At 41.7% G+C, this 20,489-nt stretch overlaps 1 protein-coding gene across 3 annotated transcripts in view; it reads right to left on the bottom strand.

Moving 5' to 3' along the window:
- The window catches only part of ERAP1 (endoplasmic reticulum aminopeptidase 1), a 145,886-nt gene that overhangs the window by 51,130 nt on the left and 74,267 nt on the right, over positions 1–20,489 (bottom strand). The window contains exon 1 of one of the 3 annotated variants that reach the window (XM_056537566.1): positions 11,450–11,715. The exons of the other annotated variants lie outside the window; for them this stretch is intronic. The gene's annotated coding sequence lies outside the window, so the exon portion shown is untranslated. Of the gene's footprint in view, positions 1–11,449; positions 11,716–20,489 lie in introns of those variants that run through there. 3 annotated transcript variants of the gene reach the window in all.

The following is a 20,489-nucleotide window of genomic DNA, read 5'->3' as shown; positions in this document are numbered from 1 at the left end:
AGCAGCACTGTCTGCCTTGGGATCCCGGACGAGTGTCCTGGATCCTCAGTAGCAGCAGTGTGCCCTTTACCTGGCCAGGCTTTCGAACCATGTCCGTCCCATCCCTGGCCACTGCATACAACGTCCTGATACCAGTGTCCGGACCCTGTATGCTGGAGTGAGGCAGGCAGTGGCCGGCTACTTTCCGTATTGGGCAGCAAAGAATGGGCCGGCTGCTGCCGGTCCACAGGGCAGGCGGCCTAACGAGAATTTTCCCAGTATCCCGGTAGGCCAGTTCGGACCTGTCTCATTTATCATATTAACGCATAGGAGTTGCGCAAAAATGTGCGACTTTTTTTAAATGTTGTCTACAGCCAGTTTTATAAAGGCAGGTCTGGGCTGGTGTAGATTTGTGACGAATTGAAGACTTTACGATAAACCTGCAACTTTTTAAAGAAATGATGCACTTAAAGGGGTACTCCAGTACAGAGAATCTTATTCCCTATCCACAGGATAGGGGATAAGTGTCTGATCGTTAGGGGTCCAACCGCTGGGATCCCCCCCTCGCAATCTCCTGCACAGCACCCCAGCTCTCCATGCATGGAGCGACCTCCACTCCGTGTATGGATTACTGTCGACCACAGCACGAACCAGTGGCCGACACCCCCCCTCCATGTAGATATATGGGAGAGCCAGAGATACATCATTCAGACCCCCTGCGATCAGACACTTCTTCACTATCCTGTGGATAGGGGATAAGATGTTCTGTACCGGAGTACTCCTTTAATAATCAGCAACCACTGCAAAATAAAAACTATTAGTGTGTAAAAAGTGATTTAAGTCAAAATTGACTAAGAAAAAGTTGCACACATTTTGCGCAACATTTGTTACATTATAAAAGGCTCTAAACCTGTTCATAAATCCCTAACATTTTCTGCAAACCAATTTAGGCTACGGTTCACATCTGTACCACACACCTCTGACATATACCACAAACCTGCAAACCAAAACAAGACCAATTTGGCTCAATGTAGCATTTGTTTTCATCGTATACATTTGGGTACGATGGCATACATTTTAAACAGTCATATTCCTTTTTTTGTAATTATGTAAAAAAAAAAAAAAAAAAAAAAAAAAAAGATGGAGATTTTCTTTTATCAAATACACACATAGGGGGAGATTTATCAAAACCTGTGTTAAGGAAGAGTGGTGCAGTTGCTTTTTTCATTTATAAAGAGGCCTGTGAAAGTTAAAAGAAGGAATCTGGTTGCTATGGGCAATTGCTCTACTTTTCCTCAGCACAGGTTTAGAAAAATCTCCCCAATAGAGCTACACCACACCATATGTCATTTAAACACTTCTAAGGGTGGGGGTGGGCCAACAGAGAACAGAGGAGTACTATCAGACAGGAGAGAGAACAGAGGAGTACTATCAGACAGGAGAGAGCACAGAGAAGTACTATCAGACAGGAGAGAGCACAGAGGAGTACCATCAGACAGGAGAGAGCACAAGGGGAGTACTATCAGACAGAAGAGCACACAGAGAATTACTATCAGACAGGAGAGAGAACAGAGGAGTACTATCAGACAGGAGAGAGCACAGAGAAGTACTATCAGACAGGAGAGAGCACAGAGGAGTACCATCAGACAGGAGAGAGCACAAGGGGAGTACTATCAGACAGAAGAGCACACAGAGGATTACTATCAGACAGGAGAGAGCATAGAGAAGTACTATCAGACAGGAGAGAGCAAAGAGGAGTACTATCAGACAGGAGTGAGCACAGAGGAGGAGTACTATCAGACGGGAGAGAGCGCAGAGGAGTACTATCAGAGAAGAGAGAGCACAGAGGAGGGCTATCAGAGAGGAGAGAGCAAAGAGGAGTCCTATCAGACAAGAGAGAGCACAGATGAGTACTATCAGACAGGAGAGAGCACAGATGAGTACTATCAGACAGGAGAGAGCACAGAGCAGTACTATCAGACAGGAGAGAGCACAGAGGAGTGCTATCAGACAGGAGAGAGCACAGAGGAGTACTATCAGACAGGAGAGAGCACAGAGGAGTGCTATCAGACAGGAGAGAGCAAAGAGGAGTACTATCAGAGAGGAGAGCCCATTTAATCTTTTCTATATAACATTCTGGCTTCAGTTGCAAAAACCAAGTAGCATTTTGTCCACTAGAGGTCGAAATAAGACTACTCAAGCTTTCCCTTTCAAAACACTGTAGTAACATTAAATGACAACTTCAAAAGTACAGATACATGGCAGAAATGTGGACTAACATGTAAACTTTATTATATCGTTTGTCGAATCCATTGTATGTTGAGGGATCCGTGCAATGTAAAGTATAGGAAGCTGTACTCACCTGTCCCCGTCGCTCCGGACCAGGTCCTCACCGCTCCCGATGCTGTCCCGCTGCTCCGGTGTCTTCTTCGCGATCCTCCGGTGTCTTGCGCATCTTCTGCAGGGTCCGGGCCTCGCTTTCTGGTGACGTTATAACGCTGCTGCGCTGGTGCGGCGTGCGTAGCGACGTAATAACGACGCCGGAAAGCGAGGCCCGGACCCTGGAGAAGATGCGCAAGACACCGGAGGATCGCGAAGTGGACCCGGAGCAGCGGGAATAGGTAAGTGAACCTGCTGGGGCACATTACACTGCTATCCGACAGCAGCTTAAGCATTTTGCGCTGTCGGATAGCAGTTAATGCGATGGCCCCGACATATAAAAGCATTGTATGTCGATGCTGACATCGACATGCGATGGCCTCTGAGAGGCCATCGTATGTCGATTTTATCATATGTCGGGGCCATCGTAGGTCGGGGGGGGTTACTGTGTACATATATCTCAACAGAAGAATGCAGCAGCACACTGCCAGCACAAGGATATAGGTGAAACATGAACATGCAGATAAACCATATAATAGTTTGGTATCAACTAAAGTGCTGGCTGACTTATTCTTTGTCTGTATTACACATACGGGGGAGTGGCTACCTCCATGTTGGCCTTGCACCCCACCCACCTCTATCAGGTGTGTATATACAGTGTCTTGGATGTTCTAGACCCTGCCATGCTTACTGAACTGTTCACACAGAGGCATATTCACAGTGTAGGGTCCGTCCCAATGAGGCCACCTTATCGCGGTGGGACGGTCCAAGCTATTTGCCGGCCGGCGGAGACAAATTTGCGAGCTAAGTGCCTCACTATCTCATAGTTTCACATTTGCATCTATTACACCATAGCTGTATAGCTGTGCAAAAAAAATGTGGATTTATTAGCTCACATAGCAGCAGCTGCTGCTATGTGAGCTAATAAATCCACATTTTTTTGCACCTATTGGAGCAGTGCTGCGCTTTTCTACTGTATATTACAAATATACATATAATATTATCTACATCATATAAAAAAAATTTCAAATGACAGGGAAAAAAATCATTACCATCACCATGGGCGTCCATCACACCAATTAGGGAATACCATCCTTGGAAATACCCTCTGCTCTCTGATTTACATAGGTGCAGTATAGACTCAAACATACCAAGCACAATTAATGTATGCTCAGCAATGTATTAGTGCATAAACTTGTATTTCTGGTTTAGGTATATTGTGTCTCTGAGTTATTCAGCTGGCTAAGAGGCCCCATCCGTTCTCTAGTATATGTGCAGCGTGGAGTATTTCACGCTGGCAACCAGCTCGTAGGACCACAGTATGGGTAACAGAAAAAGGAGCATAGAAAGTTTAAGATGTCTAGGAAAAGACATAATTCACCTTATGCATTGTTATCATTCTGTGATATTTAACTTAAAGGGGTTATCCACCATAAGGTGATTTTAGTACGTACCTGGCAGACAGTAATGGACATACTTAGGAAGGATGTGCGCTTGTCTTGGGGCTAAATGTTATGAGATTACCATAACACTGTGGCTAGCTTTTTGTGAACTGGTATTTCTTGTTTGAGTTTTCTTCTTTTGCCTACAAATCACAAAATTCCATTTTCCTCCCTCCCACACATCAGCCACCCCACCAAATGAAACATAAATGAGCTGCATCCATCAAAAGACCAGTGGTTTTCAATCAGGGTGCCTACAGCTGTTGCATTAGTTGCAGATTGATCTCTCTCCCACCAAGCGATCCCTCCACCCATTGAAGCAGACAGGCTCCCTGTCATCAGCTGACTAGTGAGTCAGGTCTCGGCCGCATTGCAACCTGGGAAAAATCTGAGACAACAGTCATTTTGTATGCTGTTAAAAATAAATATTGGGGTGAAAATCACAGAAGAATTGTGAGAAAACAGTCACACACAGGTACAGACACTATATTATGAACTACACTAACCTTACAGCCCCTGTAGTATAGTCAAATAAAAAAAATTCCTGGAATACCCCTTTAACATTATGTCTATTTGGAGACATTACAATTCCTATGCTTGGACACGGTTATATAATTTATCCCTTTGCTGTGACATCACTTGTGCATTGTGTTTTTCACTTGTATTTTCTTTTATACTGTGACATCACTGGCTTGTTCAGTATGTCTGCACCGTGACACCACTGTTACGTCACTACTGTATTCATGGGGTCTGCACTGTGACATCAGTAAATTCGATTCGTCACAAACTTCTCGGCTCGGCAGTTGATGACTTATCCTGCGTAAATTACTTCAGCCTTCAGGTGCTTCGGTGGGCTGGAAAAGGTGGATACATTCCTAAGAAAGAGTCTCTTAGGACTGTATCCACCTTTTCCAGACCACCGGAGCACCGGAAAGCTGAACTAATTTATGCAGGAAAAGTCATCAACTGCCGAGCCGTGACGAATCGAATTTACTGTAAGTTCGCTCATCTCTAAACACAACCTAACAATATAATAATCAGTGCTCTGTTTCAGTGTTTCCCAACCGGTGTATCTCCAGCTGTTTTAAAAATACAACTCCAAGCCAAAGGCTGTCCGGGCATGCTAGGAGCTGTAGTTTTGCAACAGCTGGAGGCACCCTGGTTGGGAAACCCTGCTCTTGAGCTTTTAATGGCTATAAAAGAATGGCTACATGATTAGCAAAACCAACTCCTGCTCCATTAGTTAAACCTGTCTCCAGTGTTACATTAACCTATACAGTAAACATCTGTCCATATATCTGTACAGCGTACTGTATTGTTAGTGTCAATAAACACGTATTATACATATATCTGTACAGAGGTCCCTTACGTTACAATATTAATTGGTTAAAAGGATGACCATTGCATGTTGTGACCATAATCACCATAAATCACCAGTCAATGAAAACCTGATCATTGGTTCTGAAGCCCCTAATAAAACATAAAGCTTCTTCAGGGTCCCAAGAAAAAGTACTACTGTAGTACTCTGGATCTATTTAAAAGTGATAAAGCACATTTATGATAATTCTGCAACAGACGTAACCTTTTCACTGTTTCAACTTCCTGAAATGTTTCTCCAATGGTCACATCATCGCAGCCCGCGTCGCCTTTTATGGATAAACACGTACAGTACTTGTACTCATAATAACGCTGCTATATCGCAGTAGTATGTTTGACATCCTGTTCGGGGAATAAACAGATTGCATATCACAAATGAATTACTACATGTTATATAATTTTATTATTTACACAATATGTCACCATGTTCCCTGGGCAGAGATCTTGGGAACAGAGGCTGTATGGACACGATGTGTATGGTTTACACACATCTCTGCACTGTGTACACTGACGTCTATTTACACTGGTTAATACAGGACAGATATAAAATTATAGGGAGTGTTTGGTAGCAATGGCTGTTTACTAATACGCTTCTGTCTGTAGCTGATTTAATTATAGATAATAGTAAAAGGTTCCGTGAGGTAACACCACGACTCTTTGGCATGTGCCTCTGTCTAACAATATATGGCACAGGGGCTGTTGGGACCCATAAGCCACCACGGGCCAAATACGACTGCTACTGCAGGATTCCTTATTTTCCAAATGTAAGAAAATATAGGTATGATAACACAAGAAATATATCACAATTTCAAGAGAGTGTGTAAAGTGGCCATTAAAGCTGGATTGGGTGTAATAAAATAAAAATTAATTAAAGCCTGTTGTATCATTGGGACAGGGAAGCTGTTGCTAAAACCAGAAATATAACTATATGAATAAAACCACATAATTACAGAAAGGATTAAACAGTAAATGACCTATTGAGGCCTTTGAGTGTCATCATTTCAAGTAATACAATCCATCTGGCCTTTTGTTCCAATATATTAAAGAGGTACTTCACCCCTAGACACCTTATCCCCTACTGAAAGGATAGGGGATAAGATGTCTGATCGCGGGGATCCTGTAGCTGGGACCCCCACGATCTCTGCGCAGCACCCGGCGTTCATTTAGAACCGTGGGTGAGGGCGGTGGGCATGGTAATGTCACGGATACGCCCCTCGTGATGTCACACCACACCCCCTCAATGCAAATCTATGGGAGGGGGCATGGTGTGATGTCATGAGGAGCGTGGCCGTGATGTCACGACCCCCGCTAAAGCTCCGAGCATTTGGAACAAAATGTTCCTAAGGCTGGGGCAGCGGAGTACCCCTTTAAACATATTACATCTCTCCCATTTCGGGGCTGGGTAAAGGCATTCAATACCTCTTATCTTATATGGGTACTCCGCCCCTAGACATCATTTCCTCCAAAGAAGTTATTTTGAGAAGTTACATGATTGTGATCCCTTTGCATTTAAAGTTCCATTTTGAGAAGTTCCATGATTGTGATCCCTTTGCATTTAAAGTGGTAACCGCCCCTAGACATATTATCCCCTATCCAAAGGATAGGGGACAAGATGTCTGATTGCTGGGGACCCCCGGGATCTCGGCTGCAGCACCCTGCTGTCATTACTGCACAGACCAAACTCGCTCTGTGCATAATGACGGACGAAACAGAGGTTGGAGCATCATGACGTCCCACCTCTTCCCACTCAATACAAGTCTATGGGAGGGGGCGTGGCAGCTGTCACACCCCCTCCCATAGACTTGCATTAAGGGGGCGGGCCATGATGTCATGAGGTGCGGAGCCGTGGCATCACGATGATCCGGCCCCTGTATCACCCTTCATTACGCACAGAGCGAGTTTGCTCTGTGTAGTAATGACAGCAGGGTGCTGCAGACGAGATCGGGGCTGGATCATCGTGATGCCACGGCTCCGCACCTCATGACATCATGGCCCGCCCCCTTAATGCAAGTCTATGGGAGGGGGTGTGACAGCTGCCACGCCCCCTCCCATAGACTTGTATTGAGTGGGCGGAGGTGGGATGTCATGATGCTCCAGCCTCTGTATCGTCCGTCATTATGCACAGAGCGAGTTTGGTCTGTGCAGTAATGATAGCAGGGTGCTGCAGCCGAGATCCCAGGGGTCCCCAGCGATCAGACATCTTATCCCCTATCATTTGGATAGGGGATAATATGTCTAGGGGTGGTTACCACTTTAAATGCAAAGGGATCACAAACATGGAACTTCTCAAAATAGCCTAAACTTCTTTGGAGGAGCTGATGCTTAGCACACATTCACTAAAAAGTCTTCACAGTTGATCTTGAATTTTAAGCCATTCTAGTTAGACCATCGATCTGATTTCTCCATGTTTGAACAGGCCACACATTTTCCACAGGTCAGTCTGTAACCACAGGATCCAAAACACTGTATCAAAAGATTTGTTAAGATACAATGTACTGACTTCTTAATAGAAGATCACAAAGATTTTTTTTGATCTTTGGAAGGCGAATTCTGGATGCTGCACGTGACTCTTGTGGTGTTCCCGGCCACCACAAGATTCATAGGTATATTCAACTCAGGAGTGAATCAGATGCCACAGACTATAAACAAATATTGGCCTATCCTAATGAGCGACACTATCCTTGCAAACAACCTCAAGCAGCATCCAGAATTCGCCTTCCGAATATTAAAAAAACATGTTTGAGATCTTCTGGTAAGAAGTCACTACACTGTATCTAAATGACTAATTACTTTTGGAACCAGTGTTCACAGATGGGGATCATATAGTATTTTTAACTGGAATAGCTCAGAACAATTCAAGATCCCACCAAATAAAATGTGACACTAGGAATGTTGTGTATTTTGCTACATCCCCCCGCCAAAAGATTTTATATCGGTATTACTTAGAGACAATTGTAAAAACGAGTCAAAAAACATGTGCTAAGCATCATATCGGCCAAAGAAGTTGAGGATATACTGTATCTAGTTTACAAACAATTCTGACATATTCTGAGAAGTTCCTTGATTGTGACCCTCCAGACTTAAGGTAAGAGGTATCGAACGAGTTTAGCTATCCAAGAGAGGGAGAGATGTAATTGGTTTAAAAGATGTAATCGGTTTAAGAGGCCAGATCAATTGTATTTTTTGAAACTCTGACACCCAAAGGCCTCAATAAGTCTAACTTTTTATCCTTTCCGTTATTGCGTTTTCTAACTTTTTATTTATTTATAAATTTTTTTTGTTTTACTCACAGAGAATTAGGTGGACAATTTAGAAAATTATTTTCTGTGATTCAATTCTACAGATGGCGCTATTGTAGAATCAGAGACTACTACATGCTAATAATTCCTTCTTTTTTTATTTCTTTGTATGAATATATTGCAGAAGCAATGGCCCAGGGTATTTGCTTTAGGAAAACTTCAGCTTCATACTAAACTGCCCCCTGCTAACCATGTGCAACTTTGTGGATGTACACATTAGATAAGACACACTAAAGCCAAGTGACACTTGGACCCTCTGCTGAAAAAACTATGTGGGATGCATGTGGGTCATGTACTCCAAGGAATTACTCTTCTTTAGCAGAAAATCTTCTATAATCAGAAAACACTATGGGGAGAGATTTATCAAGAGCCATTAAGGCCCTTAAGGACCAAGGACGTACCGGTACGCCCTGGGTCCTTTCCCTTTCTATAACGCAGGGCAACAGCATGGCGGGTCGGGCCCGGGCTCTAACAACGGCCGGGACCCATGGCTAATAGCGCGCGGCAAGGTAAACAAAATTACTACATTTAGGCTTATTTATTTATTTATTTATTTAGCTATCTATAGTAAACTCATTGGGGAAGATTTATTAAAACCTGTCCAGAGGAAAAGTTGCTGAGTTGTCCATAGCAACCAATCAGATCGCTTCTTTCATTTTTCAGAGGCCTTTTAAAAAAATAAAAGAAGTGATCTGATTGGTTGCTATGGGCAACTCAGCAACTATTCCTCTGGACAGGTTTTGATAAATCTCCCCCAGTGTCTTCTAGTAAATTACTGTATATGTCTGCCTGCAAATCTGACTTGATCTGGACTTTTGAACCAAAAGAATGAGCTCAAATGGCTATTACTAAGTCTAAAATCTCTATAAATGTAAACTTACAAGCAGGCTGGAAGGTCTTACTTCGATGAGTCCCCACCAGAGTAGCACGAATGTTTATCTCGGGATCTGCTTTTGTAAATTCCAGAATAGAGGCACCATGCTTTACTTATGGTGGGACTGTCCCCATGTGCAATAATTCTGGATCCATATTTATCCCTTAATCTATTCAGTCTCAGGAGTTAAAGGGTTATTCCATGTTTTATTTTTATTTATTTGACTATATTACAGTGGCTGTAAAGTTAGTGTAGTTCATAATATAGTGTCTGTACCTGCGTTTCATGGTGGTCTCGCAATTCTTATGTGATTTTTGCCCCAAGGTTTATTTTTTACAGCATACAAAATGACTGTGTCAGGTTTTCCCAGGTTGCAATGCGGCCCGAGACATTACATCACTAGTCAGGTGATCAGAGGGAGCATGTCTTTGCTTTAATGATTGGAGCTACTGCTGTGTGGGAGAAAGATAATTCTGTTTTTGCAACAGCTGAAGGCACCCTGGTCAGAAAACACTGGTCTATTGCATTGAAGTCAGAGTAGACTAGCCGACAGCTCACCTTCGCCACCTGCACCTGTGCACGGGCCTGATCAGCAGCGTCCCTGACCACGTGTAAGCAGCAAACAAAGTAGGACGGTCCAGCCCAAGGTAGCAGGTAAAGGCAGTATTATTTTTATTGGGTAGTATTCAGACAGAACATCAGCCGACGCGTTTCGGACCTACACCCGGTCCTTAGTCATGGCATGACTAAGGACCGGGTGTAGGTCCGAAACGCGTCGGCTGATGTTCTGTCTGAATACTACCCAATAAAAATAATACTGCCTTTACCTGCTACCTTGGGCTGGACCGTCCTACTTTGTTTATTGCATTGAAATGTTCACAGGTATGTTTCAATAAGTGGGATGGTTGATGTGTGGGGAGAAAAGTGACCTCACACTTACAAACAAGGAATGATGGCATTTGTAGTTTAAATGGGCACTGTAAGATTCAAAAACTTTTTATATGTTGTACATCTTCGCAAAATATTAACTTTTCTAATATAATGTATAAGAAAATGTGTTTCCTTTCTATAGAAATCATGGCTTATATAATTATGGGTATGTCCAAGCTCAAGCACAGGCATGGACAAAGTCCTGTAAGTAAGGGTGTGCTAGCACTCCTCTGTGCTCTCTCCTATCTGATAGCACTCCTCTGTGCCCTCTCCAGTCTGATAGCACTCCTCTGTGCTCTCTCCTGTCTGATAAGATTCGTCTGTGTTCTATCCTGTCTGATAGGACTCGTCTGCGCTCTCTCCTGTCTGATAGGACCCCTCTGTGATCTTTCCTGTCTGATAGCACTCTTCTGTGCTCTCTCCTGTCTGATAGGGCTCCTCTGCGCTCTTTCCTGTCTGATAGGAGAGAACACAGAAGAGTGCTATCAGACAGGAGAGAGCACAGAGGAGCCCTATCAGACAGGAGAGAGCACAGAGGAGTCCTATAAGACAGGGGAGATCACAGAGGAGTACAGAAGATTGCTAGCCCATCCTCCCTTACTGGACTCTGTGCTTCAGCTTGGACAAAGCCATGATTTCTATAAAAAGGAAATAACATTTTCTTATGAAGTATATTAGAGGGATTAATGTTTTGCCAACATATCAAAGTTTTTGTATCTGACAGTGTCCATTTAAGGGAAGAAACTCCAACAGGAAATCGCCAGTTCACAAAAACATAGCGTTATGGTAATCTCACAACATAGCCATTTAGCTCCAAGACAAGCACGGATCCTTTCTAAGCATGTCCATTACTATCTGGCAGGTACGTACAAAAATCACCTTATGGTGGATAACCTCTTTAACCTTTGTAAACGGACGAAATTCCCCAATACCAGAGATGTCTAGGGGAAATTGTAAGGTTATCTATCTTCCTGGCTGCCAAGATCACCATCACCACGAGCTGGAAAGCTCAATCAATTCCTTTACATTTACTCAGATCCAAGTTGAATTGTATAATGGCCAATGACAAGTTGACTATCCTCACAGTATCTTAAAAACCTTTTAATGCCACATGTCAGCCGTAGAGAACATACTTAGGTGATTCCTTTTCATCTCCTTCTCTTACTTACATTTTTATTTCTTATACATGAAGGGTTCTCCACCCCACTATCCTCCCCTCTTGTATGTCCCTGTCTAGTTACTCTCCTGGAATCTCTCAGAGTTTGTTCATCTTAAAGGACTTGATCATTTGGTTACTGCTGTATACTGGGCAATAATGAGAGGTCTATTTCTCCACCCACATTATTCTTATGGTAGCGGAAGTGATTAACCCGGAAATGATCTGGCCCTTCTTCTCAGAGTAACTGGCTCAGAACTCCTGTATCCCATGTATAAGGGCCCAAATTTATCAAACTGTGTGAGAGAAAAAGAGATTTTCCCACAGCGACCAATCACAGCTCAGCTTTCACTTTACCAGAGCTTGTTAGCTGAGCTGTGATTGGTTCCTGTGGGAAAATCTCTCTATTTTTCTCTCACAGTTTGATAAATCTGGGCCAATGTCTTATGTTTGTATTCTCTTGTTCATGATCCTTTTTGTCCTGTATCCACTTGTTTTTCCATTAGACAACATCTTTGTACTTTAAAATCCTAGTAAAATTATTTGAAAATAAAAATTAGTACACTGAAGTTTGGCAATGGAGCACGATCTAGCACCAAGATGCGCTAATATGATTTTGATTATGATTCTTTTTGTCTATGATACTATGGGGTTTTGTCTATTCAATAAGACTACAAATGCTACAAACTTTCTGCAGCATTTAGTGTTGTTTAAAAAATGTTTTTGAAAACCTGCATGGTTTTATTAGACTAGACTAACCCTTAAAAGTAATAAAAAGGTGATTTTAGTCATCTCACTGTAGATATTATGCCTGAGAGCCCCCTCCATGGTGCTCAGCTATTTGTCACTCTATTCATTTTAGGGGGGAACCAGGGCTGGACATTTTGCTAAGTGCATAAACAGTTACTTCCTCCCTTACTTCTCTTGAGCAGCATAGCACATTACAAACTCATCACTGCTATGCCACAGTGCAGGTGAAAGTGCACTGAACAGGCTTGCACTGTGCAAGGTGCTATCAGTGTAAAGGATATAAACAGAAAAGGGTTTCACTAAGCACTGTTGCTGTTGATATGAGAGGGATACATTGATTTACCTTGCATGGACACAGTGCAGACATTGGGGGAGATTTATCAAAAGATTTAGACTGGTTTTTCTTGTCTAAATTTGTCACACAGAAAGTCGCAGTCTAAATCTGTGCGACTTTTCTGCGACTTTTGCTCTAGAGGATTTTTAGAACATGATGCATGCTAGTCTATTTTAGACTGAAATGCATTGAAAAATGCATTGGTGCTGAATTTATCAAAAGCGACTTTTCAGCGACAAGTCGCATAGGCTGAAAGTACGCCGAAATGTCAGACCATGTTGGAGCAGGTTTAAATATAGACTAAAGCATAGATCATGCAGTCTGTGCACAGAATTTATCAAGAGCCGTGCGCCATTTGATAAATTAGGTGCACAATAGACCAGACTAACCCTCTGTAGTTTGGTCTATATTGATACGGGACATAGACAACTTTGATAAATATCCCCCATTGTGTCCAGATCCTGTAGACATTTACAGATACAGGTACACAGTCTCTCTCTCCATTCCTCCTAGTGGCCAAGGAGGCACTTAGTGGTCAATATGTTGGAGCTATTTTATGGGGGTAAGGTGTAATTTTGGGTAAATCAAGCGATTTAAAAACATGTTAGGAATCACATGGGCTTTCAAATGGAAGGGAGTTTTCAACGGCAACAAAATGATTGTATTGGTCATATCACAAAAGTACTGTAGCTGTACATATGATGTTTGAATGCAAATTTTGGGTAAGTATAAAATTCCTTATGGAGATAAGAATAGTTCAATGTAGGCAATTAAAGAAGGACCTATGCAATATCTCTCCACTCGTACTTCCAGTGTGCCATTTTCATACTTCTTTTGGATCTACATCAGTGTGGTGCTGAGGCTAGCCACTAAGGCAGGCACCTTGCATGTCCTACATGGGGGAGTTGTGCTGCCTGGTGTACAGGTCTAATTGGAAATGGAGGGAAGTTGTTGTAAATACCTTACAATGACTGATATTTTTCCCTTTACTTGTATATTTTAACAAAGACTACAACATACCAGTTGTCATTTGAGTTTAGCGAACTTACAGTAATTGGCTCGTAGTGAACCTTGTAATTGGCTCGTAGTGAACCTTGCAGCTCGGCCCTTGATTACTTTTAGTCTGCAAATATTAGTTAAGCGTTCCAAGGGCTCCAGTTGCCTGGAAAAGGTGGATAAAGTCCTAGGAGACCTAAGACCGTCATCCTGGACTTTTCCAGGCAACAAGAGCCCTTGGAAAGCCAAACTAATTTACGCAGACTAAAGTAATCAAGGGCCGAGCCATGAGGTTCGATACGAGCCAATTTACTGTAAGTTCGCTCAACTCCAGTTGTCATCCTCGGAAAGCTTCTGCTGTAAATTTCTACAAAATGCAATATAAAAATGTGAGGTCATACTCCCACAGCAATGTCAGATCAGGGCAGGAAATCATTTAGTTGAATCAAAGATAAACGAGAATACAGGAAACTGCACATAACTGGATGTATGAGCTTATTAGGAGAATATTGAATTTTCAGAGGTTAGACTAACAGTATATTTCTCTACTGGCAGTGCAAACCTATACATGGTATATCTGTGTATATATTATCTTTAGATCACAGGTTTTGGTTGATGAGGTTATCTTGCCATGCCAACCATTTTCCACATGCCCTGGTTCATAATCCCCTGGCATGTAATGTATGGCTAGCTACGGCCATGTTCCCACACAGTACTGTATTTCGGTCTTACCTTTTAAAAAGCAGCTCATAAAATTGACCATATTTTTATATTAATGAGTTCTATTGAACTAAATGACAACCACTCATTTTAGTGATGTAAAATGAAGTAGGGCCCAGAATATGCCCTGCGCATGTGCGGTGGCACTCCAGGAGGCCATACGTGTTTTAAAGAAAAATGTATTAATTAGTATTTAGTGATATGCTTTATGGCAGGACCTATGGGATAACAATGATTAGTGTAAGAGATCAGTGTGTGCAGTGTTATAGCCCCTAGAGGGGGTTATAACAATGCATAAAAAAAAATTAAAAAAAAGCTAATATAGATCATTTAACCCCCTCCCCTAATAAAACTCCAAATCACCCCCCCCCCTTTTCCCATTTAAAAAATAAATAAAAATGTGTAAATAAGAATAAAAACAAACGTGTGATATCGCCAAGTGCGGAACTGTCTGAATGATAAAAATTTATCATTAGTTAAACCGCACAGTCAATGGCGTACGCGCAAAAAAATTCCAAAGTCCAAAATAGCGTATTTTTTGGTCACTTTTTATACCATAAAAAAAATGTATAAAAAGCAATCAAAATGGTACCAGTAAAAACTTCAGATCTCGGCGCAAATAAAAATTAGCCCTCATACCGCCCTGTACGCGGAAAAATAAAAAAGTTATAGGGGTCAGAAGATGACAATTTGAAAATAAAACCTAAATAAGTACAGGGATGTGGAAATCCTACCGCCTGACACTCAGGACATGTAGTTCCGGGTTCCGGGCAGGTGAATTTTTCATTGATTTAGCCCTGTATCGGGCAAGCAGGGCCGGACCGACCGCAAGTCTGCACCTCACACCGCCACTCGGTGTATGGAGCCAGCTCCTGACTCGACCCCACTCCATACTCGCCGCCCCCCGGCTGATTTCAGTAATAACAATAAACATATTTGGTATTGGCGTGTGCATAATTGACCGAACTATTAAAAAATAAAATTTTATATCCCGTACAGTAAATGAAGTTAACGTAAAAAAAAAATTACATTTTTTTCAATTTCACCTATTAAATAATTTTTTTTTTGTTTCAGAGCATAAGTTAAGGAAAAATGAAAGGTGTCATTACAAAGTATACTTGGCCCGCAAAAAATAAGCGTCATATGGGTCAGTAGGAAAAATAAGAGTTATGGCTATTATAGGACGAGGAAGAAAACACCAAAGTGCAGAAACTAATAAAGACCTTATTTACGTACTATTTCGTTTGAAATTATTTTATCTAGGGACAAGTAGAGGGACAAGTAGATTGTGTTCCGCTTTAGTCCCTTGGACAAGTTTTTTTTTTCCACACCCCTGTAAGTAGGGTATCATTTTAACCCCTTAAGGACTCAGGGTTTTTGCACTTTCGTTTTTTCCTCCTTACCTTTTAAAAATCATAACCCTTTCAATTTTCCACCTAAAAATCCATATTATGGCTTATTTTTTGTGTCACGAATTCTACTTTACAGTGACATTAGTCATTTTACCAAAAAATGCACGGCAAAACTGAAAAAAAATTAATTGTGCGACAAAATCGAAGAAAAAACTCCATTTTGTAACTTTTGGGGGCTTCCGTTTCTACGCAGTGCATATTTCGGTAAAAATTACATCTTATTATTCTGTAGGTCCATACGGTTAAAATGATACCCTACTTATATAGGTTTGATTTTGTCGCACTTCTGGAAAAAATCATAACTACATGCAGGAAAATTTATACGTTTAAAAATGTCATCTTCTGACCCCTATAACTTTTTTATTTTTCCACGTACAGGGCGGTATGAGGACTCACTTTTTGCGCCCTGATCTGAAGTTTTTATCGGTATGATTTTTGTTTTGATCGGACTTTTTGATCACTTTTAATAAATTTTTTAATGGTATAAAAAGTGACCAAAATACGCTTTTTTGGACTTTGGAATTTTTTTGCGCGTACGCCATTGACTGTGCGGTTTAATTAATGATATATTTTTATAGTTTGGACATTTACGCACGTGGCGATACCACATATGTTTTTTTGTTTTTTTTTACACTTATTTTTTTTATGGGAAAAGGGGGGTGATTCAAACTTTTATTAGGGAAGGGGTTAAATGACCTTTATTAACACTTTAAAAAAAAAAAAATTTTGCAGTGTTATAGGTCCCATAGGGACCTATAACACTGCACACACTGATCTTTTACACAGATCACAGGCACAGAGCAGTCATTCGCCGATCGGACACCGAGGAGGCAGGTAAGGGCCCTCCCGGTGTCCTGTCAGCTGTTCGGGACTCCGCGATTTCACCGCGGCGGTCCCGAACAGCCCGACTGAGCAGCCGGGTCACTTTCACTTTCACTTTAGAAGCGGCGGTCAGCTTTGACCGCCGCTTCTAAAGGGTTAATACCGCACATCGGCGTGATCGGCGATGTGTGGTATTAGCCGCGGGTCCCGGCCGTTGATGAGCGCCGGGACCGACGCGATATGATGCGGGATCGCGGCGCGATCCCGCTTCATATCGCGGGAGCCGGCGCAGGACGTAAATATACGTCCTGCGTCGTTATGGGGTTAATTGTATGGACATATAGAATAAAGAGAAGGTGTCATTTTTACCGAAAAATGTAATGCATAGAAAAGGAAGCCCCAAAAAATTACTAAATGGTGTTTTTACTTCAATTTTGTCGCACAATGATTTTTTTTTCCAATTTTGCCATAGATTTTTGGGAAAAATGACTGATGTAATTACAAAGTAGAATTGGTGGCGCAAAAAATAAGCAATCATGGATTTTTAGGTGCAAAATTGAAAGGGTTATGATTTTTAAAAGGTAAGGAGAAAAAACTGAAGTGCAAAAACTGAAAAACACTCGGTCCTTAAGCGGTTAAATAACAGCAATGCTTTAAAAAGCTTCCTGTTGCTTCTGTTAAAAAGATTTATTTTTAAAGATGAACTACAAAAGCAAACAGGACATTTTAACAGGATGCAAAAACATTATGTGAACCCAGTCCTATTTATATAAAAAATAGGCGCCGTCTCAAGAAAATGTGGCAGTGACTGAGGCCATCTTCAATATAGTGCAACATCAGTGCCACACACACCACAAATGTATGTGCGATAATGTACCCAATTTGCTTTTACACAATTTTTTTATATATCTTTTTATATATAAGTTAAAGGGTACCTCTCATCAAAAAAACTTTTGTTATATTATAGATTAATGTATGCAGAATAACTTTACAATTGCATGTTATTAAAAAATATGCTTCTTTCTATTTTATTTTCCACTTTGAAGAAATGACCACTAGGGGTCTCCCTACTAGTCCTAGCAGCAAGCATTTCAGACTCATGCTGGAGTCCTAAACACTACGAGCTGCCAATCTGCTTTGTTCACAAAGGAGAATACTCAGAGCTGCCAGACTGCTTTGTTCACACCCTGTTTGGCTGTGAACAAAGCAGGCTGGCAGCTCTGAGTGTTTAGGACTCCAGCATGAGTCAGAAATGCTTGCTGACAGGACTGATCGGGAAAAATACAATAGAAAGAAGCATATTTTTCATTAACATGCTATTGGAAAGTTATTCAACATTCATTAATCTAAAATATATCAAAAGTTTATTTGATGAGAGGTACCCTTTAAACATATTGGTATACGTCCGGCCACGATTGCGTACTTTCTAACATGTTTTTTCTTTTATGTAGGGATGTTGTAAAATAAGCTAAAAAAAACTATTGTACTAATTTTTTTCCCACATATACACATGTAACCCAATACAATAACATACGTCACTACATGCAATGGGTGCAGAAAAGCAGGTGTGCCGGACTTTTCTATACCGCCAGAAAATCGTTGCCAATTGTAGAGGGGCCAAAACATAGAAAAAAAAGGGATTATGTTTGCTTAAAGGAGTATTCCAGCGCAAAATAATCTATTCCTTATCCAAAAGATAGGGGATAAATTATAGATCGCGGGGGCCCCCCCGGGATCTCCTGGACGGGGCCGCGGCAGTCTGCAGGAAGTGAAGTTTCGTCCCCAGCAGAAAGCCGCGGCAGACATGCCCCCTCCATGTATCTCTATGAGGTACATGGATGGGGCGTGTCAGCTGCCACGGCATTCTGCTGGGTACGGAACTTCACTTCCTGCAGACTGCCGCGGCCCTGTCCAGGAGATCCCGGGGGACCCCAGCCCACGGACCCCCCACGATCTATAACTTATCCCCTATCCGAAGTTATATTGCACTACAGATCTCCTTTAGGCTGGAATTCCACTTGTTTTTTTTGGGGGGGAAAACGCAAAGAAAAATGCCAATTCTGCCGCATGGCGTTTTTTCAGCCAAAAAATGCTGCCGCCAGATGTTAGCTGTAAATCAATGAGAAATCGCTAAATTCTTATTCCACTTGGCGTTTTTCACTTTGGCTTTTTTTTATCCTTTTGGCGTTTTTTCACTTTTTGGGTGTTTTTCAGACCGTTGGTAATCGCAACATGTTGATTCACTGGGGTTTTTTTTGTTAAAATCGTGGAGTTTTACTCCCATAGAAGTCTATGGGAGTGAAAAAATGCCAAGAAAAACGATATGTGGGTTTTAACTTTGGCGTTTTTTCAGGTGGTTTTTATTCATTTTTTGTACTTTAGCGATCCCAAAAAGTGATGGAGATACCTTTTTTAATAAAATTTCGGAGAGTACCATAAAAAATTTTTTATAAAAAAGATACAGTAGTGAAGGAAAAAATTGTATCTAACGAAATGTTTTTTTATTACAAAATTTTTATAAATTTTTAAACAGGGATCAATATATGTGGGCGAGCGGGGACCTAAAAATGTAGCCGACAATAATAAAAATGTAGTGTGTGTTTTTCCCTTTTTTTTCTTTATTTTTTACTTTTTATTAAGGTAGTACTACTACTCCCAGCATAGAACACACTGTTACATGATAGAAGTAGTAGTTCTTGTACTAAGAGATTGCCCATTGCGATCCTCCTGTATAATGTATAGATTCTGCGGCCGCTCTTCTATGGTCCCCTGCACTGCCGTATATATACACCTATTCATATTTCCCGCAGAGAGCTGTGATTGGCCAGAGGGTTCCAGCCAATCACAGCTCTCTGTGGGAATTAGGAATATGTGTATATATACGGCAGGGCAGGGGACCATAGGAGAGCTGCCGCGGCATCAATACATTATAAAGGAGGATCACCGTGGGTGTCAGGAGTGATACCCGCTGTGATCTTTCCTTAAAGGGGTACTCCGGTGAAAACCTTTTTTCTTTTAAATCAACTGGTGGCAGAAAGTTAAACATATTTGTAAATTACTTCTATTAAAAAATCTTAATCCTTCCTGTACTTATTAGCTGCTGAATACTACAGAGGAAATTATTTTCTTTTTGGAATGCTCTCTGATGACATCACGAGCATAGTTCTCTCTGCTGACGTTATTATTATAATAATAATAATAATAACGCTTTATTTATTGTTGTTCTTAGTGGGATTTGAACCCAAGTCCCCAGCACTGCAAGGCAGCAGTGCTAACCACTGAGCCACCATGTTGCCCTTAGCATAAATCTGCTATGCACGGTTGCTAAAATGGACAGAGATGTCAGCAGAGAGCACTGTGCTCGTGATGTCATCAGTGTTCCAAAAAGAAAGGAGTTTCCTCTGTAGCATTCAGCAGCTAATAAGTACTGGAAGGATTAAGATTTTTTAATAGAAGTAATTTACAAATATGTTTAACTTTCTGCCAGCAGTTGATTTAAAAGAAAAAAGGTTTTCACCGGAGTACCCCTTTAACTGCAGGTACTACTACTCCCAACATGGAGCACACTCTGCTCAATGCTGGGAGATGTAGTACCTGCATTAATAGACATATAGCAGCGAGTGTCAGAAGTTACACTCGCTGCAATCTATTAATGCAGATACTACAGCTCCCAGCATGGAGCAGAGTGTGCTCCATGTTGGGAGGAGTAGTGCCTGCAGTTAAGGACACATCACAGTAGATGTCACTACTGACATCCACTGCGATCGTCCTGTCTATAGCAGAGACGGAGCGACTGTATACAGCGCTCGCATCTCTGCTCTGTACTCCGGCCACTCACTCATTGATATTTCCCTCAGAGCTGTGATTGGCTGCAACCATCCGGCCGATCACCACTCTGGGTGGGAAATATGAATGAGTAATGTTCTATTCACATCACTGGCCAGAGTATAGTGCAGAGATGTGAACGCTGTATAGAGCCGCATCTCTGCTATATAATGAACGATCGCATCGGGTGTCAG

This window comes from Hyla sarda, chromosome 1, assembly GCF_029499605.1.
Source record: "Hyla sarda isolate aHylSar1 chromosome 1, aHylSar1.hap1, whole genome shotgun sequence".
In the NCBI taxonomy this organism is placed as follows: Eukaryota; Metazoa; Chordata; class Amphibia; order Anura; family Hylidae; genus Hyla; species Hyla sarda.
This window is presented reverse-complemented; position numbering and strand designations above follow the sequence as displayed.